General features: G+C 40.0%; 1 protein-coding gene across 4 annotated transcripts in view; it reads right to left on the bottom strand.

Moving 5' to 3' along the window:
• Positions 1 to 15,437: 15,437 nt before the first annotated feature.
• The window catches only part of LOC126067441 (signal-regulatory protein beta-1-like), a 173,451-nt gene continuing 169,766 nt past the window's right edge, over positions 15,438 to 19,122 (bottom strand). For all 4 annotated transcript variants that reach the window (XM_049869307.1, XM_049869303.1, XM_049869302.1 and 1 more), the window contains one exon: positions 15,438 to 18,562. The gene's annotated coding sequence lies outside the window, so the exon portion shown is untranslated. The remainder of the gene's footprint in view (positions 18,563 to 19,122) is intronic.

Here is a 19,122-nt window from a genome sequence, read left to right on the forward strand (position 1 = left end):
ATTATTGATAGATGTGAGTTTATTGCTGTCATTTTGTAGTGCTTTTTTGGGGGTGGGGGCGGTTTCTTACATTTTCTTTGTTCCTCTTACTCTCCCATGCTGATTTCTTTTGTTTTTGTAGAGTGTGTTTTTATTGAGACTGTATGTGTTTCTTTATTTTGATGAGTATGTTTGTTAACTTTCTTTGTGGTTACCTTGAAATTTACCCTTATCTTCCTAGGTTTTAACCAGTCTATTATTATTTAGTATTTCCTTGTCTTCCTTTCCATTAGAGAGTTCTGTACCTACACTGTTCATCCCCTCTTTTGTTGTTCTGACATTGTTGTTATTTACAGATTAACCTCTCTGGTTCGCTGTTACAATTGTTTTGGTTTTGGATAGTCCTTAAGAGTTCATTTCCTACGTTGGTATCTCGCTGGTACAATCTTGTATCCTAGATTCAGGCTGTGGTCTGATGTTGTTTGTTCTCAGACTGAAGGACTCCCTTTAATAATTCTTGTAAGTTTGGTTTGGCTTTTACATATTCCCTCAATTTCTGTTTATCTGGAAATGTCCTAATTTCACCAACATATGTGAACAAGAGTTTTGTAAGATATATTATTCTTAGTTGGCAATTTTTTTTTCTTTCAAGGTTTTATATATGTCATTCCATTGCCTTCTTGCCTGCATGGTTTCTGCCAAATAATCAGAGCTTAGCCTTATTGTTTGTCCTCTGTATGCGACTTTTTGTTTTTCTCGTGCTGCTCTCAGGGCTTTGTCTTTGGTTTTAGTGACTGTGATTATGGTATGCCTTGGTAATTTTGTTTTGGGGTCTATCCTATACGGGGTTTGTTGAGCTTCTTAGATTGGCAGCTTTTCATCTTTCATGATATTAGGGAAGTTTTCTGTCAGCAATTCTTCAATAATCTCCATTTTCCATTTTTTCCCCTCTTCTGGAGCTCCGATCACTTGATTTTTGCTTTCGATTGTATCCCACGTGATTCTCAGGTTTTCTTCATTTTTCTTCATTTTTTCTGGATTTTTCCTCAAACAGAGTTGTATCCAAATGTTTGTCTTCAATTTTGTTGATTCTGTCTTCCATCATTTCACACCTGCTCAGGTTTATGACACTGTTTCTGAAATCTTGTTTATCTTTTGGATTTCTAGTTGTTGTTTTTGTATATTTTCTGTTTGTGAATTTATTCTGGCATTTTGTTCCTGCACTATTTTCCTGAATTCTTACATTTTTTTGTCTGTATTTTCCATGAATTTGTCTGCCTTTTCCATGAATTTGTCTGTGTTTCCTCACTTTTGTCTGCTTTTTGCTTCAGCTCTTGGATAGCTCTGAATATTAAAGATTTGAATTCCCCATCCGATAGTTCTATTGCCTTTTCTTCTACTGGAAAGTCATCTGATGTTTTATTTTGGACGCCTACTGGAACCATTCTGTCATCCTGTTTTTTGTATGCTTTGATATTGTCTGCTGTCAATATTAGTAGTTAATTTCTTTGTTTATTGATTGTAAATTTGTTTGTTTTTGTCCTTTTTTTTGTTTATTTGGTCATGTTTGAGCAGGTGGGCTGTGCATTCTTTGTTGTTTATTCGCCTGTGGTCTTGACACTTTTCATCTCTTTGTCAATGGGCAGGGCCAGTCACTCAGCTATGGTGCAGCAGGGCAGGTCCAGCTGAATGGGAGGGCCTGGGATGGGTCGTTTGTGGCATGTACTGGGGCCAACAGGGTGAGCCAGGAATCAGTGCTGGGCAGGTTCTGGTAGGCTGTGCCTATGCTGCTCCATGGTGTGATGTTCAGCGCATGCTGCAGTTAGGCAGGAAGGGGGGGGGGTTGTGATGTGTGGAGCTAATATGGATATGGGAAAGAGGAGAGAGAAATAGGACCTAAAAACAAACAAACACACCAAAAAAAAAGAGTGCTAAAGGAGCTTGCCATTGGAGTGGAGAGATGAGAAACTGAGAAATGGGGAGAAAAAAGGGAAAAAGAAAAAATAGCTAGATAAAAATTTGAAAGAAAGAAAAGAAAATCCCCCGGGGGTCTCACTAGTGCAGCTTCAAAAAATGGGGAAGTGGCTCCCAAGCTGCACAATATAGCCTGGCTAGAAGGGGTATAGGTATTCAGGAGACAGGAAAAGGAGGTAAGTACAGAGAGACGAGAATTGAGATATGAAGAAAAACAGAAAGGAAAAAAGAGAAAATAGAAATGCCCCAGGGATTCCACCTATGTGGCTCTGCAGTTTGGGGGAGTTGCTCCTAAGCCATGCAGTGCAGCCTGGCTAGAAAGGACTCCCAAGGTGCAAAAAGAAAAAGAAAACAAATTGACAAAAGAAAATAGAGCAAAACAAAGCAAAAAAAAAAAAAAAAGCCTTGGGGATCTCATAAGCTTGGTGCTGCAGGCCGTGAGAGTAGTTCCCCAGTTGAGCCGTGCATCACTTCCTTTCAAGAGGAGGCAAAGATCACACGCAGAGCCAGGTGTTCCAGAGAAAGGAGTGGGAGGTGGTGGGATGCCCAGAAGAAACCAAAAGAAATGGAAAAAAGCTATACCAGGAATAGACAGATGGCACTCAGGTAGCCAGCCAGTGTGGGTCCAGTGAATCCAAGTGGCCTGGGGCTGAAGCAGTTGCCTCAGGGCCAAGAGACTGCAGCCAGTGGGAAGATGAGGAGGCTGGGGGTGGGGGGAGGTTGTGGTGGGAAGAAGGGCGGGAGTTACGAAAACCTACATCGCTGGTTACTGGGTGCTCTGTCTCCTGCTGGGAACTTAATGAAGCTGCTTTCCTGTACTCCCTGTCAGCTGATCTCTGATGTGGGTGGGGCAAATCCAAGTGGCACACAGATGCTGCACTTCCCCGCTGGCAGAGCCACAGCTGCCAGCTAGGAAGCACGGAGGTAGAGCAGCTGGGAGAGGATAGGGGGTGGGAAAGCATGTATCGCTGGTTACCGGGTGATCTGTCTCCTGCTGGGAGCTCTGTGAAGCTGCGTTCCCGTGCTCCCTCTCTGCTGATCTCCGACAGGAGTCCAAGAAGGCGAATCCACGCTGCCTTAGCTGATAGGGGAACTCCATTGGCATCTCTCCTCACTCTCTGTTCTCTGTCAGTTTTTTATTCCATTCGGTACTTGGCTGAGTTCATTATTTCTTCATTTGACACTTTGGTTTCCAGGACTGACATTTGTCTCCGTTTTAGTTTTTCAGGTCTTTGCTGTGGAGAGATGAGGTGGTGCTTCTGTCTATGGTGCCATGTTGGCTGGAAGTCCTCTCATTGTAGTTTTGATTTGCATTTCTCTAATGGCTTATGATGGTGAGTATTTCCTCATGTATCTTTTAGCCACCTGAATGCCTTCTTTGTTGAAGTGCCTCTTCATATCCTTTGCCCATTTTTTAATGGGTATTTGTCTTTTTGTTGTTGAAGTTTTGCAGTATCTCATAGCTTTTAGAGATTAGATGCTGATCGGATTTGTTGTAGCTAATTTTTTTTCCGTAGTCTGTAGCTTGCCTTTTTTTTATGCTTTTGGTGAAGTCTTTAGATGAGCATAAGTGTTTGAATTTTAGGAGATCCCAGTTATCTAGTTTCTTTTCTGGGTCCTGTGCATTGTTAGTAATGTTTTGTATTCTGTTTATGGCATGTATGGGGGCTCCTAGCATTGTCCCTGTTTTTTCCTTCCAGGATCTTTATCATTTTGGATTTTACATTTAGGTCTTTGATCCATTTTGAGTTACTTTTTGTGCATGGTGTGAAGTATGGGTCTTGTTTCATTTTTTTGCAGATGGATATCCAGTTGTGCCAGCACCATTTGTTAAAGAGACTGTCTTTCCCCCCATTAATGGACTTTGGGCCTTTGTCAAGTATCAGCTGCTCATAGGTCAATAAATTTATGTCTGGATTCTCAGTTCTGTTCAACTGGTCTATATATCTGTTGTACCTGTACCAGGTTGTTTTGACTACAGTGGTGCTATAATAGGTTCCAAAATCAGGTAGAGTGAGGTCTCCCACTTTGATCTTGTTCTTCAGTAATGCTTTACATATCAGGGCCTCTTTTCTTTCCATATGACGTTGATGATTAGTTTCTGCATCTCATTAAAAAATTCCATTGGAATATGGATTGGGATTACATCGTATGTGTAGATCACTTTGTGTAGAATAGACATTTTTACAATGTTGAGTTTTCCTATCCATGAGCAAGGTATATTTTTCCACTTACGTAGGTCTCTTTTGGTTTCTTGCAGTAGTGTCTTATAGTTTTCTTTGTATAGGTCTTTTACGTCTCTGGTTAGGTTTATTCCTAAGTATTTTATCTTCTTGGGGATATTGTAAATTGTATTGATTTGGTGATTTCCTCTTCTACGTCCTCTTTGTTGCTGTAGAGAAATCCAACTGATTTTGCAGGTTTCTCTTGTATCCTGATACTTTGCTGAAACCTTCCATTAGTTCCAATAGTTTTCTTGTGGATTCTTTAGGGTTTTCTGTGTATATGATTATATCATCTGTAAATAGAGGTACTTTACTTCTTCCTTACCAATATGGATGCCCTTTTTTTCTTTTTCTAGCCTGATTGCTCTAGCTAGGACCTCCAGCACGATGTTCAGTAAGAGTGGTGATAAAGGGCATACTTTTCTGATTCCTGTTCTCAAGGAGAATGCTTTCAGACCCTCTTCATTTAGGAAGATGTTGGCTGTTGGCTTTGTATAAATGCCCTTTATTATGTTGAGGAATTTCCTTTCTATTCCTATTTTGCTGAGAGTTTGTATCATGAATGGGTGTTGGACTTTGTCAAATGCCTTTTCTGCACCAATTGATAAGATCATGTGGTTCTTGGCTAGAATTTTGTTGAGGATATTTGGGTCTATGTTCATGAAGGATTTTAGTCTGTAATTTTCTTTTTTTGTGGTGTCTTTACCAGATTTTGGTATCAGGATTATGTTGGCTTCATAGAATGAGTTTGGGAGTATTCCATCCTTTTCTATACTCTGAAATACCTTTAGTAGTAGTGGTGTTAACTCTTCTCTGAAAGTTTGGTAGAATTCTTCAGTGAAGCTGTCAGTGCCAGGGCTTTTTTTGTTGTTGTTGTTGTTGGGAGTTTTTTAATTACCTTTTCAATCTCTTATTTTGTTATAGGCTTATTTAGTTGTTCTATGTCTGTTTGTGTTAACATAGTTAAGTAGAATGTTTCTAGAAATTTGTCCATTTCCTCTAGGTTTTCAAATTTGCTACAGGACAATCTTTCATAGTATTCTGTTATGATTCTTTTATTTTCAGTTTGATCTGTTGTGATATCACCCTTCTCATTTCTTATTAGGGCTGTTTGCTTTCTCTTCTGTTTTTCTTTTGTCAATTTGGTCAGTGGTTTATCGATTTTGTTCTTTCAAAGAATGAGCTTTTGGTCTTATTAACTCTTTCAATTGTTTTTCTAGTCTCCATTTCTTTTAATTGTGCTCTAATTTTTATTATTTGCTTTCTTCTGGTGCTCAAGGCCTTCTTTTGCTGCTCTCTATTTGTCTGTGTCATAAGGTTAATGTTTTGATTTTGGCCCTTTTTTCTTTTTCCATGTGTGAATTTATTGCTATAAGTTGGCCTTTTGTGCACTGCTTTTGCTGTGTCCTGAAGGTTCTGGTAGGATGTATTTTCATTCTCATGTGATTCTGTGAATTTCCTTATTCAGTCCTTAATCTCTTCTATAGCCCAGTAGTTTTTGAGCAATGTACTGTTCAGTTTCCATGTGTTAGATTTTTTTTTTCTTGCTTTTTCTGTTATTGATTTCTACTTTTATGGCTTTATGGTCAGAAAAGATGCTTTGTAATATTTTAATATTTTGGATTCTGTTAAGTCTTGCTTTATACCCTGATATGTGGTCTATTCTGGAGAATGTTCCATGTGCATTGGATAAGAAAGTATGCTCAGCTGCTGTAGGGTGGAGTGTTGTGTATATGTCTCTGAGGCCAAGTTGGTTGATTGTGGCATTTAGTTCTTCCATGTCTTTATTGAGCTTCTTTCTGGATGTTCTGTCCTTCACTGAAAATGGTGTGTTGAAGTCTCCTACTATTATTGTGGAGCTGTCTATTTCACTTTTCAATGCTGGTAGAGTTTGTTTTATGTATTTTGGAGCCCTGTCATTCAGTGTGTAAATATTGAATATGGTTATGTCCTCCTGGTGTATGGACCCTTTAAGCGTATGGACCCTTTAATCATTATATAGTGTCCTTCCTTATCCTTTGTGGTGGATTTTACTTTAAAGTCTGTTTTGTGAGAAATTAATATTGCCACTACTGCTCTTTTATGATTGTTGTTTCCTTGATGTATTTTTTCCATTCTTTGAGTTTTAGTTTGCTTGTGTCTTTAAGTCTAAGGTGTGTTTCTTGTAGGTAACATTTAGACAGATTGTGTTTTTTAATCCATTATGCCACTCTCTTTCTCTTTATTGGTGCGTTTAGTCTATTTACATTCAGGGTAATTATTGATAGGTATGAGTTTAGTGCTGTCATTTTGATGTCTTTTGTGTATGTGTTGTTGTCTGTTTCCTTGTTCTGCTTAATTTTCTGTGCTGTCCTTTTTCTTTGTGTATTTTCTTTTGATCTTTTTCATTGTTGTTGATTCTGTATTTCCTGAATATATTTTTCTTGTTTTTTTATTTTGTGTGTTAGGATGGTTAGTTTCTTTTCTGGTTATGTTAATATTTACCCATTTTTCTAAGTTTAAACCAATCTTTTCTTTCTTTACATTACCTTGACTTCCTCTACATATGAAAGATATATGACTACATGTTTTTACTGTACTTTAGATGAAGGTTTTCAGAACAAACTAGTTTCTCAGTAAACAGTTAATACACATTACTGTTTTATGACATTTGTTAACTACCCCATGACAGGTCAACAATCTCCCTTCTCAGACTTTGGTTCCCTATTACCAGCTTTCTTGTCTCCTCCTGCTTTCTAGTCCTTGCCCCAGGGCTTGTGTGCCCCTTTAGTCTCGGTTTGTTTTATGGGCCTGACCAATCTTTGTCTGAAGGGTGAACCTCAGGGGTGACTTCATTACTGAGCTGAAAGGGTTTTTGGGGGCTGTACTCTCAGGGTTTCTCCAGTCTCTTCCAGGCCAGCAAATCTGGTCTTTCTTTTAGAGTTAGAATTTTGTTCTAAATTTTTCTCCAGCTCTCCCTGGGACCCCGTATTGTGATCGCTGTCAGAGATGTCAGTGGTGGTGGCTGGGTACAATCTAGTTGTACTGGACTCAGTCTGGTGGATGCCATGGTAGATGTGGTCCATTAGTCCTTTGGACCACCTCTTTCCCTTTTATCTTTAGTTTTCTTCATTCTTTCTTGCTCCCAAAGGAATGAGACCAGTGTAGTATTCCAGATGGCTGCTTACAGGCTTTTAAGACCCCAGATGCTACTCGCCAAAGTAGAATGTAGAACACTTTCTTTATAAACTAAGTTATGCCCACTGGTCTTGATGTTCCCTGAGACCATGGTCCCTGTCTTAGTCATCTAGTGTTGCCATAACAGAAGTACCACAAGTGGATGGCTTTAACAAAGAGAAATTTATTTCCTCACAGTCTAGTAGGGTAAAAGTCCAAATTTCAGGACATCAGCTCCAGGGAAAAACATTCTCTCTCTGTCCACCTTCTCATCAATGTTCCCTTGGACTAGGAGCTTCTTCACACAGGGACCCTGAGTCCAAAGGATGTGCTCTGCTCCCGGTGCTTCTTTCTTGGTGGTATGAGGTCCCCCTGTCTCTCTGCTTGCTTCTATCTTTTATATCTCAAGAGATTGCCTCAAGGCACAATCCAATCCTGTACGTTGAGTCCTGCCTCACTAACACAACTGCTGCCCACTCTCCCTCATTAACATCATAAAGGCAGGATTTACAACATATAGGAAGGTCACACAATACTGGGAATCATGGCCCAGCCAAATTGATACACGTATTTTTGGGGGGACATAATTCAATCCATGACAATCCCCACAGCTCTTAGCCCAGCAATTCGGTCCCTCAGGGAGTTTGGATGTATCTATGGAGCTTCCATGACTTTGCCTTGTATAAGTTGTGGTGGCTTCCCCAGTATTATGTACTCTCTTACGCTTCACCAAAGTTACCACTTATCTACTGTCTGTTTAGCGTTTTTCCATCCCCATCCCTTTCCTCCCTCATAACCATGAAAGATTGTTTCTTTTTGTGTGTAAAGCTTTTCATGAGTTTTTACAGTAGCGATCTCATGCAATATTTGTCCTTTTGTGATTGACTTATTTCACTCAGCATAACGCCCTCCAGATTCACCCACGTTATAAGATGCTTCACAGATTTATCCTAGTTCTTATTGTTGCGTAGTACTCCATTGTGTGTGTGTCGCACAGTTTGTTTATCCATTCATCTGTTGATGGGCATCTAGGTTGGTTCCGTCTTTTTGCTTTCATGAACAATGCTGCAGTGAATGTGGGTGTGCATATGTCTATTCGTGTGACAACTCTTATTTCCCTAGGATTTATATTACTAGAAATGGGATTGCTGGATCATATGGCATTTCTATTCCTAGCTTTCTAAGGAAGCACCATAAAAAAGCTCCATGAAGCTGCTTTCCCATGCTGCCTGTCTGCCGATCTCTGACGGGAGTGCAAAATGGTGAATCTGTGCTGCGTTAGCTGATGGGGAACATCCGCCTGTATCTCTCCTCTCTCTCTCTGTAGGTTTCTTATTCCATTCAGTGCTTGGCTGAGTCCTTTATCTCTTCATTTGACTCTTCAGGTTCCAGGATTGATGTTTGTCTCTGTTTTACTCAGTTTTTTGGTCTTTGCTGCGGTGGGATGGCGTGGTGCTTCTGTCTATGGCATCATGTTGACCAGACCTTATGACTACGTTTTTAAGTCCCTCTTTTTTTGTTTTAATGTTTTATGTATCAAAGTCTCTGTTTCTCTATTTTCAGTGTTTTAGCTTTGGTTTATTTTTGTGACTTCCTTATCTGGGTTGACATCTGGTTGCTCTGTCCTGTGTTCTAGTCTTGGGTTGTTATCTGATATTATTGATTTTCTAACCGGAGGAATCCCTTTAGCATTTCTTGTAATTTTCCTTTGGTTTTTAAATTCCCTGTACTGTTTAAGTGGAAATGCCCTAATTTCACCATCACATTTAAAAGTCAGTTTTGCCGGATATATAATTCTTGACTGGCATTTTTTTTCCTCCAAGGCTTTATATATGTCATCCCACTGCCTTCTTGCGTACATGGTTTCTGCTGAGTAGTCAGAGCTTAGTCTTATTGACTCTCCTTTATAGATGACTTTGTGTTTATCCCTAGCCACTTTTAAAATTCTCTCCTTATCTTTGGCTTTGGCAAGATTGATTATAATTTATCTTGGTGACTTTCCTTTAGGATCTACCTTGTGTGAGTTTCCATAAGCATCTTGGACATATATCTTATCTTTTATGATATCAGGTAAGTTTTCTTCCAACAAATCTTCAACAATTCTCTCTGTATTTTCTGTTATCCACCCCTGTTTTGGTACTCCATTCACTTGTGTTATTTTTCTTGATAGAGTCCTACATAATTCTTAGGTTTTCTTCAATTTTTAAAATTCTTTTATCTGATTTTTCCTCAAATAACTTGATGTCAAGTGCTTTATCTTCAGTCTCACTAATTCTGACTTCCATTGCTCCAATTCTGCTCCTATGACTTTCTATTGTGTTGTCTAATTCTAAAATTGTATTGTTAATCTTCTGGATTTCTGTTTGCTGTCTCTCTATGGATCCTTGCAGCCTGTTAAATTTGTCATTATGCTCTTCTACAATCTTAAGTTTCCCTATTGCTTTGTCTGTGTGTTCCTTGGCTTATTCTGTGTTTTGCCTGATCTCCTTCCTGATCTCTTGAATAGTTCTGTATATCAATTTTTTGTAGTCTACCTCCAGTAATTTCAGGAAATTCTCTTTCTCTGGAAAATTTCTTGATTCTTTGTTTTGGGAGATTGCTGAAGCCATCATGGTCTCCCTCTTATGTGATTTGATATTGACTGTTGTCTCCAAGCCATCAATAAGTTATTATATTTTCTTATTTTATGTTTGCTTATTGTGTCCTAGCTTCCTGTTTTGATATGCCCAAATAGGTGCTCCTGTGAGCTGGTTTGATTACTAGAACCTTTGAAGCTCTAACATCCTGTCACCAGGTGGTTAGATCTGTTACTAGGTATGTGTGCCCAGGAGTCTGTTTATTTTCTTGTATGGATTCAGCTCAGGTGTCCAGATAGTCAGTCAGCAAGTGTGTGGTGCAGGCTCTCGCCTACAGTCCTAGACAGCCAGAGGTGATTGGTGTAGGCACAGGTATCTGGCTGCAGTACAGGGTCACACGCTGAGCAAAGCAGGGCACTGACAGTTGCTGCTGAGTGGGAGGAAAGTGTGCCCCTGCTCCCTAGAGCACATAGGTGGGTGGGTTTTGCACCTGGACTATGGGCTCCCAATGTTGTTTGCCATAAGGACTGGGAGGCACCACTTATTCTTGGACCCTTGTTGCGGGTGGCTAAGTAGCATGGGTGGAGTCACCAGTCTCAGGCTCCTGATGTGGGTAGGTGAGGACCCTACTTAATAGGCAGAGCTGTGTCAAATATCATGAACTTGCCACTCCACCATATAGCTGATACAGTTGAAGTTAGGCTTCAGGTATATAGCCTGTTGTACTGTGCTAATGAGGGCCTATGTTGTTGAAATGGACCCACACAGGTCTATGCAGGGGCAAAAGGCATTCAAAATCCATGGACCCCTTATACCTGTGCCTAGGCAAAGGAGCTGTGCCTGCCCTGAGTTCCTGGCTTAGGGGAGCTGGCAGATTATTGTTTCCTGTTTGTTAATTTGTTTCTCTCCAAGTCTGGGAGAATAGCTCAGGATGTGTGATGGGTCCTACTTCTGGCCCAGGGGACACAGCAATGTCTGAAGCCAGCTTGGGACCGAGTGTAGAGCAGGGAGGGGGCAGGTAAATGGGAGAGATTTTCCCAAAGTTTGTTTTTTGATCTGCACGGTAGGTTAGATGCATGTACTTATCTTTTGCCAAATGAGTGCTGCTTTTCACAGATTCTGGAGTCTCGAGTAGACTCTCTGCTGCTCTGTCTCCCCCAATGTAGAAAAAGCTTCCTGAGTGCCACTGCTTACCTCACTGCTTGTGCCAGCCAATCCAGCCTGCAGGGTGCTGGTTCCCACTGGGTCAGGTCTGGCAACTCCTCACTGCTTCCATAAGTTGTTGTGACCCACACAGTTGAATGCCTTTGCATAGTCAATAGAACAGAGGGAAACATCTTTCTGGTATTCTCCGCCTCCAGCCAGGATCCATCTGACATCAGCAATGATAATCCTGGTTCCATGTACTCTTCTGAATCTGGCTTGAATTTCTGGCAATTCTCCGTCAATGTACTGCTGCAGCAGCTTTTGAATGATCTTCAGCAAAAGTTTACTCGTGTGTGATATTAATGATGTTGCTTGATAATTTCCACATTTGGTTGGATCACCTTGCTCACAGAATCCTTCAATATTGCAACTCAAGGCTTGAATTTTTTCTTTGGTTCTTTCAGCTTGAGAAATGCCAAGTGTGTTCTTCTCTTTTGGTTTTCTAACTCCAGGTCTTTGCACATTAGTTATAATATTTTACTTCATCTTCTTGAGCTGCCCTTCGAAATCTTCTGTTCAGCTTTTTTACTTCATCATTTCTTCCATTTGTTTTAGCTACTCTACTTTCAAGAGCAAGTTTCAGAGTCTTTTCTTACATCCATTTGATCTCATCTTCCTTTCCTGTGTTTTTAATGACCTCTTGTTTTCTTCATGTATGATGTTGTTGATGTCATTACACAACTCGTCTGGTCTCCAGTCATTAGTGTTCAACTCATCAAATCTATTCTTTAGGTCATCTATAAATTCAGGTGGATATACTCAAGGTTGTATTTTGGCACCCCTGGACTTGTTACAATTTTCTTCAGCTTCAAATTGAACTTGCATAGGAGCAATAATTGTCTGTTCCACAGTCATCTCCTAGCCTTGTTCCCACTGATGATGTTGAGTTTCCATTGTCTCTTTCCACATTGTAACAAATTATGGATAACATTGCAAAGAATGGGAATTCCAGAACACTTAATTGTGCACGTGAGGAACCTGTACACAGATCAAGAGGCAGTTGTTATAACAGAACAAGGGGATACTGCATGGTTTAAAGTCAGGAAAAGTGTGCATTAAGGCTGTATCCTTTCACCATACCAATTCAATCTATATACGGAGCAAGTAATCTGAGAAACTGGACTATATGAAGAAGAAAGGGGCATCAAGACTGGAGGAAGTCTCATTAACAACCTGCATTATGGTTGGATATTCCTGAGCTGCCCTTCGAAATTTTCTGTTCAGCTTTTTTACTTCATCATTTCTTCCATTCGTTTTACCTACTCTACTTTCAAAAGCAAGTTTCAGAGTCTTTTTTTACACCCATTTGATCTCATCTTTCTTTCCTGTGTTTTTAAAGACCTCTTGCTTTCTTCATGAAAGCAACCTTGCTTATTGAAAGTGAAGAGGACTTGAAGCACTTACTGATGAAGATCAAAGACCACAGCCTTCAGTATGGATTACATCTCAAAGTAAAGAAAACAAGAATCTTCACAACTGGACCAATAAGCAACATCATGATAAAAGGAGAAAAGATTGAATTTGTTATTTGGATCCACAATCAACACCCACGGAAGCAGCAGTGAAGAAATCAAATGATGAATTGCATTGGGCAAATCTGCTGCAAAAGACCTCTTTAAAGTGTTGAAAAGCAAAGATATCACCTCCAAGACTAAGGTGGGCCTGAACCAAGCCATGGTGTTTTCAATCATCTCATATGTGTGTAAAAGCTGGACAATGAATAAAGAAGACTGAAGAAGAATTGATGTCTTTGAATTATGGTGTTGGCAAACAATAATGAATATACCATGAACTGCAAAAAGAAAGAACAAACCTGTCTTGGAAGAAGTACAAACAGAGTGCTCCTTGGAAGCAAGGATAGCAAGACTACCTCTTACATATTTTGGACGTGTTATCAGGGGGGATCAGTCCCTGGAGAAGAACATTATGTTTGGTAAAGTAGAGGGTCAGCGAAAAAGAGAGAGACCCTCAATGAGACGGATTGACACAGTGGCAGCAACAATGGGCTCAAACATAACAAAGATTGTGAGGATGGCAGGGCCGGGCGGTGTTTAGTTCTGTAGAACATAGGATCTCTGAGTTGGAACCGACTGGAAGGCAGCTAACAATAACAACAACATTCTCTCTTTCCACAGATGTAGTCAATTTGATTCCTGTGTATTCCACCTGGCAAGGTCCACATGTATAGTCGCCATTGATGTTTTTGAAAAAGGTATTTGCAATTAATAAGTCATTGGTGTTGCAAAATTCTATCATGTGGTTTCTGATATTGTTTCTATCACCAAGGCCACATTTTTCAACTACTGTTTATTCTTCTTTGTTTCCAACTTTCCCATTCCAATTTCCAGTAATTATCAATGCATCTCAATTGCATGTTTGATCAGTTTCAGACTGCAGAAGTTGATAACAATCTTCAATTCCTTCATCTTTGGCATTAGTGGTTGGTGCGTAAATTTGAATAATAGTCTTATTAACTGGTCTTCATTGTAGGTTTATGGATATAACTGACAACAGTGTTGTACTTCAAGATAGCTCTTGAAATGTTCTTTTTGACAATGACTACAACACCATTCCTCTTCAATTTGTCATTCTTGGCATAGTAGACCATGTGATTATGTGATTCCAAATGGCCAGTACCAGTCCATTTCAGCTCAGTAATGTCTAGGATATTGATATTTATGCATTCCATTTAACTTTTGATGATTTCCGATTTTTCTAGATCCATACTTCATACATTCCACCTTCCTCTTAATGGACATTTGCAGTCATTTCTTCTCATTTTAAGTCGTGCTACATTAGCAAATGAAGGCACCAAAATCTTGACTCCATCCACGCAGGTCATTAAATTTGACTCCACTTTGAGGGGGCAGTTCTTCCTCATTCATATTTTGAATGCCTTCCAACCTTAAGTTCCCATCTTCCTGCACTATATCAGACTATATTCTGGTGCTATTCTTAAGGTTTTCATTGGCTAATTAGACTGCCTGGTCCTTCTTCCTAGTCTGTTTTAGTCAGGAAACTCAGCTGAAACCTGTCTGCCATGAGTGACTGTTGTTTTTTGAAATATCAGTGGCAAAACATCCAGTATTACAGTAACACACAAGCCACCACAGTGCAACAAACTGACCAAAGAGTGAGGATACTCAGCTGGCAACCTTTTCTTCTCCAAACATCCATAGCCAGGCACTGGTTGCTGTAACTGGTCCCTGTCACCTCCTTCTGAAGGACAGACTGGATGTCAAAACCAGGAGAGGTGTTAGAACAAGAGGAAAAGTAGAGAAGGGAATGAACACCCATGATGAGATGACAAGATTCCCCTCCCCTTGTGATATCAGCATCTTATTCCATTTTTCTAGAATGGTGAACCCCACACTGGGAGGCCCATCCACAGCTCCTGCCAAGAACTGAACAGAAACTTTCCTCCAGCTTCCATTATTCTACCATTCCTCCCACCCCCTCACTTTCACTTGGACTCCAAAAGCTTTGGAAGGCGGGATTATTATTGGCATAATGGTCAACAGCATTGGCTTTGAAACCGGATACAATCCAAGTTCAAATCTTGAATCTACCTTTTAGTAGTTAAGTAATCTTGACCCCATCATGTAGACCCATATATCCTACAACCTTCATGATATCTTCATTTCTATGCCTCATGTATCCAAAACTGAGTTCATGATATATACTCACATTCTCTTCTCTCAAGAGATAAAGTGTATTTTCATCACATCATATTTAGAGTACCTACTGTAAACATGATTAGGAATTGTTTATGTGGGCTTTAATCACCTGGATGTGGTAGTGTTTGTAAGGTTTTCCATTGTAAAGCTACAATCCCCGCCCTTTACATTCTGTACTCTTTGAAATGGCAAGCACAGTCCACAATTAAGGCATGGGGAGTTATGTTCCTTCTTTAGGGTGGAGTATCTACATAAATGTTTGTAGACATTTGGATAGAATATTTGTCTCTTTTCATAAATTTATTAACTTAATCGTTTACTTATATCAGTATGGACTCATGAATATTTATTATATATTTTGGGATGTAATTCAGCACTACTTTATTTATTTTGTTGCTCAAACCATTTCAACTTTGGCTATTGGGAACTCTTTCTGTTGGTTCTTGTGTCAGTGTGGGTTTTTTTTTTTTTTGTCTGAGCACTTCCTTAATTTCTGAAGGATGTTGAATTTTTGTTGGCATTTTTTAAACGCAAAAAAGAGAGAGCAATCTTTAAAGAAAGGGCTTTAGAATTTAAGAGCCAGGTGATTTAATGGAAAATCATTTTATTTTGAAATCCAACATCTAGTATAAACCAATGTCTTGAATAAAATATTATTCATTTATTTATTAAACAAAATATTTAAGAGCATATTATATGGCAGTCACTATTTTGCCACTGATGATACCTTTCCTTTTAGTATTTACATTCTATTTGAGGAAGACAGACAACAAACAAATAAATACAGAAAGTTCTTCCTCGACACGGTGCCGATATGCATGAAGTTTGAAGAGAAGCGGTTAGTTAAATAACACCAGTCTCCCAACAATATGGTTTCAAAATTTCAGTTTCAATTCAGTTACAAGATAAATTCACTGTGAGTCATTGCATAAAGTATAAACTTCATTACTGGCTCTTCAGGCCACAAATCACTACATAAATAACAGATGCTTATCATGATCAGTGAACAATCACATCTTCTTTCAAAGTCTGTTGGTAATTGATTTGCAAATCTTATTCATTTTATGCACAGGCAGCAAAGCATGGAGATCTCTTGTCCCTTGTGATGGTTAAGGTTGTGGGTCAACTTGGTTGGGCCATGATTCTCAATGATTTGGCAGCTATGATTAGGTTGGCAGGTATGTAGTGATGTAATCATCTCGGTAATGAGATCTGATATAATGTAATCACCTCTATGATGAGATCTGTTGTTGTTAGGTGCCATGGAGTTGATTCCAACTCATAGTGACCCTATGCACAACAGAACGAAACACTACCCAGTCCTGTGCCATCCTTACAATCATTGTTATGCTTGAGCCCATTGTGGCAGCCACTGTTTCAATCTACCTCATTGAGGGTCCTCCTCTTTTCTGCTGACCCTGTACCTTGCCAAGCCTGATGTCCTTCTCCAGGGACTGATCCCTCCTGACAACATGTCCAAAGTATGTAAGACGCAGTCTCGCCATCCTTGCTTCTAAGGAGCATTCTGGTTGTACTTCTTCCAAGAGATCTGTTAGGTGCTGTCAATTTGTTGAAAGCAATTTCTTTGTGGGTGTGACCTGCATTCACTATAGATGGACTTTCTGGTAAAGCTCGTGGGCTTTTGCTCACTCTGTATTCTGCAACTGCCTCCTGTTCATCTGACCTCCAGTTCTTGGGGCTTGAGCCAGCAGCTTGCCTGCCGATGTTGGGATTCATCAGCCTCTACAGCCTGTGAGCTACTGGCCTGACAGGTTTCTTGTAGATCTTGTGTTCTTTGGCCCCTGCAGCTACCTGAGTTGGGAGACTAGATTCTTCATTCAATGTTTCAGCTCAAGAGGTTAAGAAAGCACCTAATAGTTTATTTGGTTGGTTCTCTGAAGCATGGATTATGCAGTGGTCCACAGTAAATCAAGTTGAAGTGCTAGATCTGCCTTGGTGTACTATATCTTGGTATACTTGGGATCTCTTAGTGATGAACTCACATGATATTTTTCAAAAATGAATTATTAAAAGAAGGAATAGGCCAACAATGATTTAGGTGTAAGAAAAAAGGAAAAGTAATAGTGTTGGAAGTGAAATTCAATAAAAGATACAAGTAGTTATAGAAGAAATAATAGACCATGGAAATGTTGACACGCTGTCTGATAGACTGTAGATATGCAGCCATAGAAACTTAGTGAAGGCAAACTTAACAGATGAGGTGATACCAGCAAAAACCTTCACATTAAAGGAACTCTTGGAGAGATTTTACAAAATTGAAAGTGCAAAGGATAAAATGTTGGAAATGGATCCAAACTTTGAAAGGAGTATGATAACTCACCAAGGCAGGAGCAAGATGCTTGTTCTGTGTTTTAAGTTATACAGTGAGATGAAGGCAAGCACTATTTAAACTACCCTGGACAAATTTTTTACCAAGATACAAAACACTTTAATTCCCCATGTTTTTAAATTTTGGATTACAGTGTACTAAATAAATATTCTTTTTACTATTTTTTTAATTTTCTCTATATCTGGGTGGAGCATGTGGTTTGTGATCACCTGCTAACCTAAAGGTTGGCTGTTTAAACACACCCAGTGACTCCATGGAAGAAAGGCCTAGTGAACTACTTCTGTAAAGATTACAGCCAAGCCCTGTAGAGCAGTTCTACTCTGTAACACATCGGGTTTCCATGACTCAGAATCAGTTGGTTTTGTTTTGCTTTTTTATGCATTTATGGCTGGCAGTAAGAATGCTGTTAATGTTTTGACAAAAAAAAAAAAAAAAAATGAAAGCTCATTAAGCAATCACTATTTTTGCATTGACTATTAAGATCACTTTCCATAGTTTCAATTTGTATGCTCGTTTTTATGATCCCCCAGCTACCATCCAAAGTGAAGACTGCTCATATTTAGTATGTCAGATGGTAATAGTGCTATGGCAAAAAATTAGTCAGGTTAAGAGGAATTGAAATTCTAGGGTGGGGGGGTATTGATATTTTATATAGGATGGTTTACAGAAGGTGCCTTTAATAAGGTGACATTTAAACAGAGATTTGAAAAAGGGAGGGAGTGACCCAGGCAGATATGTCTGAGAAGAAGTAGAGGAATGATATAGTCTGACTCACATTTCAAAGAATCATTGTGGCTTCTTCAAGAGCAAAGCTGAAATAGGGAAGCCAGTTAGAGGGTAGCAATGATGGGAGAAGAGACGATGGTGGCTGGGATGAGGGAGTAGTGGTGGAGGTGAGGTATATAGATGATGGGTAGGAGAGGATGCAGGATGATAGAAGAACTAGTGTTCTCATCACAGAGAGGGGAGGGAAAACTTCCGGGTTTGAAAAGTAGGACACCTGGGCAAAGAGGGAGGAGAGAATAACTTTTCTTTTTCAAACAGAGATAGGGATCCATTTATGTTCAGGAGGCAAGGCTGGGTGTCAGGGTTTGGTAGGAATCCAGAAGGCAAGAAGAATTCTTGAGAGCACAGACTTGAGCATGTGGTCCACAGCCTAGTCACACAGCAGTGGATGAGACATATCTTGATATGTTCAGGAAACTTGATTTTTCTCATATTCTAAGGAAGTGGAGTTAATCAGTACCCAGAACCAGCTCTCAAGACCCATCCCTGGGGCACCAAGGACTGTAAGAAGCAACAGCAGTAGGGTTTGGGCAGGCAGGTGTCCAGAGCAGGGAGGCACGTGAAGCAGAGTTTGCAGAATCTTCCATCTGGCACCTTCTCTCAGGCTGGGCCGTCTGGGAAGGAAGGAAGTAGCTGCGGGGACACAATTGCACATTTAATTATCTGATCATTATCAAGAAATGTTTTCTGAGTGCCTACTGTGTCCCCAGGGCTTTTCTACTCCTGGGATGATAGTTGGGTTGTGAGGGGATAAGAAGCTGCTGGGATAGTTTCCAGCCATCTTCATCTTTCTCCCTGAGTCCATCTGCAGTCCTGTCCACTCGGGCTTGTGCAGCATTAGTTAGATACCCTTGCAGCAGCTGATCTAGGGGTTCTTAACATTACTTTAAAATGTAGATTCCTTTTGCCCTCATAGAACCCCAGTGTTCAAGTAATCTAGAGATATTCTCCAAGGGAGCCACCCACTGAATTGCCCCTCACTCACCCACACCCCTGCCATTTCCTCCATGGAACCTCTATGATTCTGAGGATACCCTTTGAAAACCCTTGACCTAACTCACCTCCTGCAGGTATCCACATGCTTCCTGGGAGCTGAGAACTAATTAGAGGGTTTCAGGAGACTCCTGAGGGGATTGTAGAGGGTGTCACCTCTCTTAACTCCAGGTGGGTCCTGACACTGTGACACATGGGAC

Source organism: Elephas maximus, chromosome 25, assembly GCF_024166365.1.
Source record: "Elephas maximus indicus isolate mEleMax1 chromosome 25, mEleMax1 primary haplotype, whole genome shotgun sequence".
Taxonomy (NCBI): Eukaryota; Metazoa; Chordata; class Mammalia; order Proboscidea; family Elephantidae; genus Elephas; species Elephas maximus.